This window comes from Callorhinus ursinus, unplaced genomic scaffold, assembly GCF_003265705.2.
Source record: "Callorhinus ursinus isolate GAN/ISIS: 27379988/994484 unplaced genomic scaffold, GSC_fseal_2.0 scaffold16, whole genome shotgun sequence".
Taxonomy (NCBI): Eukaryota; Metazoa; Chordata; class Mammalia; order Carnivora; family Otariidae; genus Callorhinus; species Callorhinus ursinus.
In genome coordinates this window covers 34,003,759-34,010,838 of record NW_027397078.1, presented here as the reverse complement: position 1 = coordinate 34,010,838, position 7,080 = coordinate 34,003,759, and the positions used below count along the sequence as shown (strand labels likewise).

General features: G+C 46.1%; 1 pseudogene; it reads left to right on the top strand.

The window, feature by feature from the left end:
- The first annotated feature begins 4,350 nt into the window (after positions 1 to 4,350).
- On the top strand, positions 4,351 to 5,321 carry LOC112812635 (aldo-keto reductase family 1 member B10 pseudogene; annotated as a pseudogene).
- Positions 5,322 to 7,080: the final 1,759 nt, after the last annotated feature.

Genomic DNA, 7,080 nt, shown 5'->3' with positions numbered 1-7,080 from the left:
TGAAGAGAAGATGACCACAGAAAAGTTAGGCAACGTGAAATCCTCTCAGGAAATGAACTATATGTAGCCTCCTAAATAGTTCACTGCAGTAAATGGGGGTTGATCAGGACGGGGCTGGAGGGGACTGCTGGTGACCTCCACTCCCGACTCTACCTCAGATGGACATGGTGGATTCTTGAACAGAAAGGCCTGAGAGAAACCCCGGCCTTGGCTTAGGCCAGCCATCTGCATATCCCCTTTAGGCCTTCAGCTGTACGGTGGAGACACCCCCCCCTCCACCGCCACCGCCCCGGGGACCTGGGGCCTAGCATGTGTCCTCTGAAATCCATCACCGCGCTGGTGCTGAGGCCATCCCTCCTTTGTGGTAGCACCTGCCAATTACCCAAGTTCAAGGGGGAAACCGAGGCTGCCTGTGGCTGGGAGACACAACTTTCCTCTACTGGTGGACTTAGGCTCCAACACTTCCCAGCACCTTGGCCAAAACTTCTTTAGTCTGCACAGTAGCTAGGATCCTTCTGCCATCATGCCTTCCTGCTCTCCTTTGCTGGGGTCAGACATGCAGCAAGGGCTGATGCTACAGCCTTCCCCTAGCATCAACCCTATTTCTCCTGTAGGATTTCCCTTGGTCAGATCCTTGCACATCTGACCTCCTCTTGGTAGATGGCCTGTGGAGGACCTACACTAACCCATGGTTCTATCCAGATTCCTGCTGCTTCTGTTGGCTAGCTTGATTGTTGACCTTGGGCCTCCTTGTCTCATGGCCCGGGACCCTGCTGGACATTTCCTGCCAGCCTTATTAGGAAGGTTACTTTGTCCTATTCAGGTGATCTCTCGTTCCCGATTATAGTAAGTCTTACTTACTCCTGCGATGTCTGTCTGTGGAGTACACAGCCTTTGATGACTGTGTCTTCAAGATTCAGATTCGGATGTCCCTAATTGTGACAACACACATTTAAGAAATTCCAGCAAATTGCATTTCTCCTTTGCTAGTCTGGAATCCCTGGTGGACCTGGGCATGTCTTTTGTCTCTGAACTGCAGAATTTAGGGACATTCTGGCCTTTGTCCCTCTAAGTTGCACTGAAGTTGAGGGTTAAAGCCCCAGGGCTGTTGGTACAGGAGAGCAACTTCTAGATTAAAAATGACCCAAAAAGTTTCCCCAGGCACAGAAGTCACTGACTCCATGATAATTCAGGTGTCTTTCATTCAAATATACCCACAGACTCTTACTAAATCTCTTAGCACTCCTTGTGGGGCTACACAATCACGGGTCCTCTCATTTCAGTTCATGGCAGATTGTTCTGTTGGAATGGAATTTTGCCACATCAAATATTGAATAATATTAGTGGAAAACACTTTGAGCTCGACACATGGTGTTTATTTTGGGAAAATGAATCCTCTCTATCTAGGAAATGGTAACAGTATTATCTCCAGGGAGGGTTATTGAGGGACTGGAGGCCGGGGGCCCCGGGGAGGCTGAGTTCTCACTTAATGTTCATGAATGTTTTCAATTACTTTGTACTGAGGAAGTAATACACTGTTTCTAAGTTTTAAAACAACAAACAATGAACTCTGAGAAACCCACTAAACCACGAAAACGGTGCTCCTTGGACTGCATAGATACTTAGCATTTAATCAACGAGGTAACACTCTGGTTGGCCTGCTGCCATCAAAGCCGGATGGCGATGGTCAGGACGGCTCGTCTCCTCCAATGACATTCTTTTTGTAACGTAGAGTCTGATTCTCATTTTGCCTTCACTCGCTCATTTGCTCCTGGGAGGAGGGATTACTTGGACACCCGCCCCCGCTTGGTTACCAATGATGGTCAGCTTTCAGTTTTGTTTTTTTTTTTTAAGATCTATTTGAGAGAAACAGCAGGGGCAGTGGGAGAGGGACAAGCGGACTCGGCAGCCCAACGCAGGGCTCGATCCCAGGAACCTGAGACCATGTCCTGAGCCAAAATCAGGAGTCGAACTTTTAACACACTGAGCCACGCAGATGCCCCAAAGATAGTCTTTAAAGCGTTCCTATGTATGTATAGGCACAGAAGTACCTCAAAGAGAAAGTAACTCTAACATTACAGTGTTCTTCCTACTTAAAAACATGAGGAATATTTTGCCTTTTTAAAGCTGATGGCTTTTTAAGGCTGGGCGGCGGGGGCGGTGGGGGGGAGCTGCTAACAGAGGTACAACATTTCCAAATCAACATATGGAAAATATTATAGACCAAGAAGTGAAAGAGTCCTGAATTACATCCAGAAGATCTCCCTGGTTGTAATTACAAACACTTAGGAAATCTCTGATGTATAAATGCAGTAAGATGAAGCCCTCAGCTCTTGGCCAGAAGCGAGCAAAGATTTTTTTTAAATTCTGAAGCCAATGATTTATATTTATAACACTTCCAAGCCGAAACTAGCATTCTCATTACATTTATTCATGAAAATGATAAATGGGCCATTTCCTGATGAATGAGCAGATTTCCTACCATTCATTGGAAAATTCAGTACAAAAGGGGGAAAATGTCACTTAGCAAGGCATCTATATTCCTTTTCTTTCTGGACAACTGAAAATGACATGAGAAATGAGTGTCTTGTGACTGTTTAAGTTAGACCTCTCAGGGCCCCCAAAAGTAGGGGCTGAGATAAGGCAAAGCCTAGAAGCACTAAATTACTGTTGAACTTTCAGAACTGAGGCGCAGAGCAAGTCCTGTGAGGATGGCATGGAGCTGGTCTGGAACACTAACCTAGCCCTTGGAACAATGGAAGCAGGGCCGAGGAGGTTGCCAGTCCATGGTAATGTGATAGGAACTGCTGCTGTCAGACACAAGGCTTCAGCAGAGTTAAAAACAGCAGCTGTCCGAGTTGCAAGCTGAATTACACTCGGTCCTGGTAAAATGAGTCCCCTTTCCAAACCTGCCATTCCTCACTGTTTTACAGTGCTGCTCTTGTATTTCAGCTTCCACACTGCCCTGTCTCTCACAACCCATGCTTTCCCACAATTCTCCGGCTCAGATTCTCTTCTCACAATTCATCCTCTCCCACAATGCCTTGCTCTCCCGTGATTCCCAGGCTCTCCTGCAGTTTGTTTTCCTTTACAATTCTGTTCTCATTTTCTCCCCCAATTCTCATCAACTACCCCAATTTTTATTCCCCCAGGAATTTTTTCACTAAGTTTCTATTCTCTCAGTTCTTCCCACAGGTCTCCCTGCCACTCCCACAATTTTCAACATTCTAATTTCCATCTGCCTCATTATTATACCTGCTGACAATTTATGCTAAAATAATTTTATATTCTCTTTAGCAATTCTTTCACATTCCACAGCTCCCACAAGCCTCCTGTAACTCTATGCATCTCCTATAATTCTCTATTCTCTTCCACAATTTTTGGTATTATAATTGTCATCTCCCTCGCAATTCTCCATGGCCTGTCAATTTTCTTTTCTTTCTTTCTTTTTTTTTTAAGATTTTATTTATTTGAGACAGAGAGAATGAGAGAGAGAGAGAGAGAGAGAGAGAGAGAGCGAGCCCATGAGAGGGGGAAGGGTCAGAGGGAGAAGCAGACTCCCTGCCGAGCAGGGAGCCCAAAGCGGGACTCGATCCAGGGACTCCAGGATCATGACCTGAGCCGAAGCGAGTTGCTTAACCAACTGAGCCACCCAGGTGCCCAATTTTATTTTCTTTCTGATAATTTACCACTTTTATATTTCTTTTACACACAGCTCCCCTCGCCTCCCATAATGCCCCCCACCAGACACGCTGCTGAGCCTAGAGCCCGACATTGGGTGCCATCCCATGACCCTGAGATCTTGACTTGAGCCAGAATTGGGAGTCAGACGCTTAACTGACTGAGCCACCCAGGCGCTCCTGAAGTTGGAGTATATATCTTACTGAGCTACTTGCCTCTGTATCAGTGCTAGGAACAATGCCGCCTACGCACAGTTGCCAGCTCACACTGTTCTGTGATGAGAAAAGGAGCCTGTGCCAAAAGGGAAAGCAATTTTCTTCATCAAGAAAGTTGCTATGAAAAAGAAGTTCATACTAACTAAATACTGCTGAGTAACATCAGATTTACATTCTAGTACAAGCTTCTTATCCCACTTTGGCCTGGCACTTGAGTGCCTCTGCCCTTCACTTACAATCTAGACCCTGTTGTATAAAGAAGCAGTTGCTGAGTCAGTAAGCAGGTACTGAAGAGTTACAGGAATGAATGAATTTTGGAAAACACCATTCATTTAACAGTACTGCCAGAGCATCTGTAACATGCCGGGTCCTGTGTTAAGTGTTGGGAATAGAAAAGTGAAAACCCTGGACAAAGTCCCTGCTTGAGGGCCAGTGCCCTTAACCACGGCCCGGTATGTCTACCTGCTTGCTCAGAAATGTTTCCGCAACAGCCACGGCCACCCTGGTGGAGCCCGATACCAAAGCTGAGATGTCTATTGTGGGCCTGGGCACCTGGAAGTCTCCTCCAGGCAAAGTCAAGGAGCCTGTGAAGGTGGCCATTGAGGCAGGATACCATCACATTGTGCCTATGTCTATCAAGGATAAGAATGAGGTGGGAAAAGCCATCCAAGAGAAGGTCGTGAAGCAGGAGGACCTCTTCATCGTTAGCAAGTTAGGACCCACCTTTGAGAGAATCTTAGTGAAGGAAGCCGATCCGAAGACTGCCAAGAATCTGAAACAGGACTATGTGGACATCTATCTCATTCACTGGTCACAGGGATTACAGCCTGCGAAGGACTTTTCCCCCCGAAGATCATAAAGGCAATGACCTCACCAGTAAACTAACATTCTTGGGTGCCTGGGAGGCCACGGAGGAGCTGGTGGGTGAGGGGCTGGTGAGAGCCTTGGCAGTCTTCCACCACTTCCAGATCAAAAGGCTCTTGAACAAACCTAGGCTGAAATGCAAACAAGTGACTGACCAGATCGAGTGTCCGCCTTGCCTCACAGGAAAAAATGGATCCAGGACACCCATTTCAAGGGCATCGCTGTCACAACTTAAAGCCTTCTGGGCTCTTCCCGAAAGACTTTGGACCAAGCCAGAGGATCTTCACCTCTGGAGGATCCCAAAATTCAGGTGATAGGTATGAAGTACAAAAAACCCACAGCCCAGGGTCTGATCCAATTCCATATCCAGAGGACTAGAGCTGCGATCCTCAGGTTTGTCACTGATAGGCATTGTTGAGAACTTTGAGGCCTTTGACTTTAAATGGATTAATGATGAGGCGTTGGTGACCATACTTAGTGAGCTTCAACAGGAACTGGAGGGCCTGGACTGTGGATTGTGTGTCTCATTTGGAGGATTATCCCTTTAATGCAGGTTACTGAGGCTGAAGCTCCTGACAAGATTACCTGACACATTCTCGCTTCACTTTACTGTGGTGTAACTCTCTACCAGAGTCCTGTTTCAGCCAAGTTAATCTGCAATCAGGGAGCCTGTCCCTGCTGTAGGCCCGAATCTAGGCAGCTTTGTATCTCGATCAGTGCGCTCAACTACGAGCCGATTATCACAGGGGGATGTGACTGTGGTGTTTTTTGCCTTTTTTTGTTTTTTGTTTTTTGGTTTTTGTTTTTGTTTTTGTAATAATTATTTGATCTGATCACCAGGGAACTCTGCTAATGAAGATTAAAAAGAAGTAAAAGACTAATAGTGCAAAAAAATAAGTCCCTCCTCTTGTGGAATTTACCTTCTAGTAAATCAAACAACCAATGAACGATCCAGTACACGAACATAATTTCAAAGTGTGAGACACCCCATGAAGAAAGAGAAATAGGTGCTGTGACAGAGATTGAGGGGTAGGGCCGCCTCCCGGGGTGTGGTGTGGGGAGAGGCAGGTTTGCATCTCTTGGGAGTTTGTTAGAAATGCAGAATCTCAGGGATGCCTGGGTGGCTCAGTCGGTTAAGCGGCTGCCTTCCACTCAGGTCATGATCCCAGGGTCCTGGGATCGAGCCCCGCATCGGGCTCCTTGCTCGGCGGGGAACCTGCTTCTCCCTCTGCCTGCCACGCCCCCTGCTTGTGTGCACTTGCTCTCTTTCTCTCTCTCCCCCTCTCTCTGACAAATAAAATCTTAAAAAATAATAATAATCTCAGCCTCACACCACTGTCCCCCGCTCCCTTCCTGAACCCACTGAGTCCAAGTCTGCTTTGTAACAGATCTGTGTGCGCAGTACAAATTGAGAGCTTTGGAGACAGCCTCAGATGTGGTTGTCAGGAAAGACCTCTCCGAGGAGGTGACGTTTGAGCTGAGACCTGAATGGTGAGAAGGACCCAGCCTTGTAAAGTTCAGGACAAAGAGTGGTCCTGACGGTGGGAACAGCAGAGGAAATCTTTCTGCGATCGGAATGAACAGGAAGACCAGCGGGGCCTGCAGAGTGTAGCCTGAATGGATGAAGCAATTTCCTAAGACACAGCCAGGCCCCACTGCCCCCACACCCCCCTGCTTATGGTTCCGGGTTCCTTGTTCATCAGGGCCCACCTTCTGTCCTCAGAGGCACCATGTGTCTATATCATGTCTATATTAAGGACCAGGGCTGCCTCACTCGTTGATATAAATGCTATAAATTATGTATTGCCAGAGGTTATTCTGTTTAATAGTTTCACTTGATCTTAGCCAAGAGGCCGAGAAGCGATCTGTTTAATAGTTTCAATAGTATAACAACTTCAGGGGGTATACTATTGCTAGTCAATAAATTGTATATTTTTTGTTTGTTTTTTAATGATAATTTGAGTCTTTTCTCAAACTCCTAAAAAGAAAATTAATTTTGACCCATGTTACCATTCAAAGAATGCCCTAAAATTGTGGATAACTACCTTTTAATTTGGATCAGCCCCAACTTATTATCTGAACCCCAGTTCTATGCTTCCAGATGTACACAGGACATCACCCATTGAATGTTTCTCTGACTTACAGCTGATACTCTTTAAGACTAGACTCTGTATTTCTCTTATAGATGTGATGCCTTTTTTTTTAACTGCTTGATTTTCTGTGGAAGGTTCCCAAATGAAAACCTTAGAATGATCGTTGCCTCTTAGACTTCAGCGTGAAAAGTGTTTTGTGTTTCTCCAGAAGTAAAATGCAGCCAAGG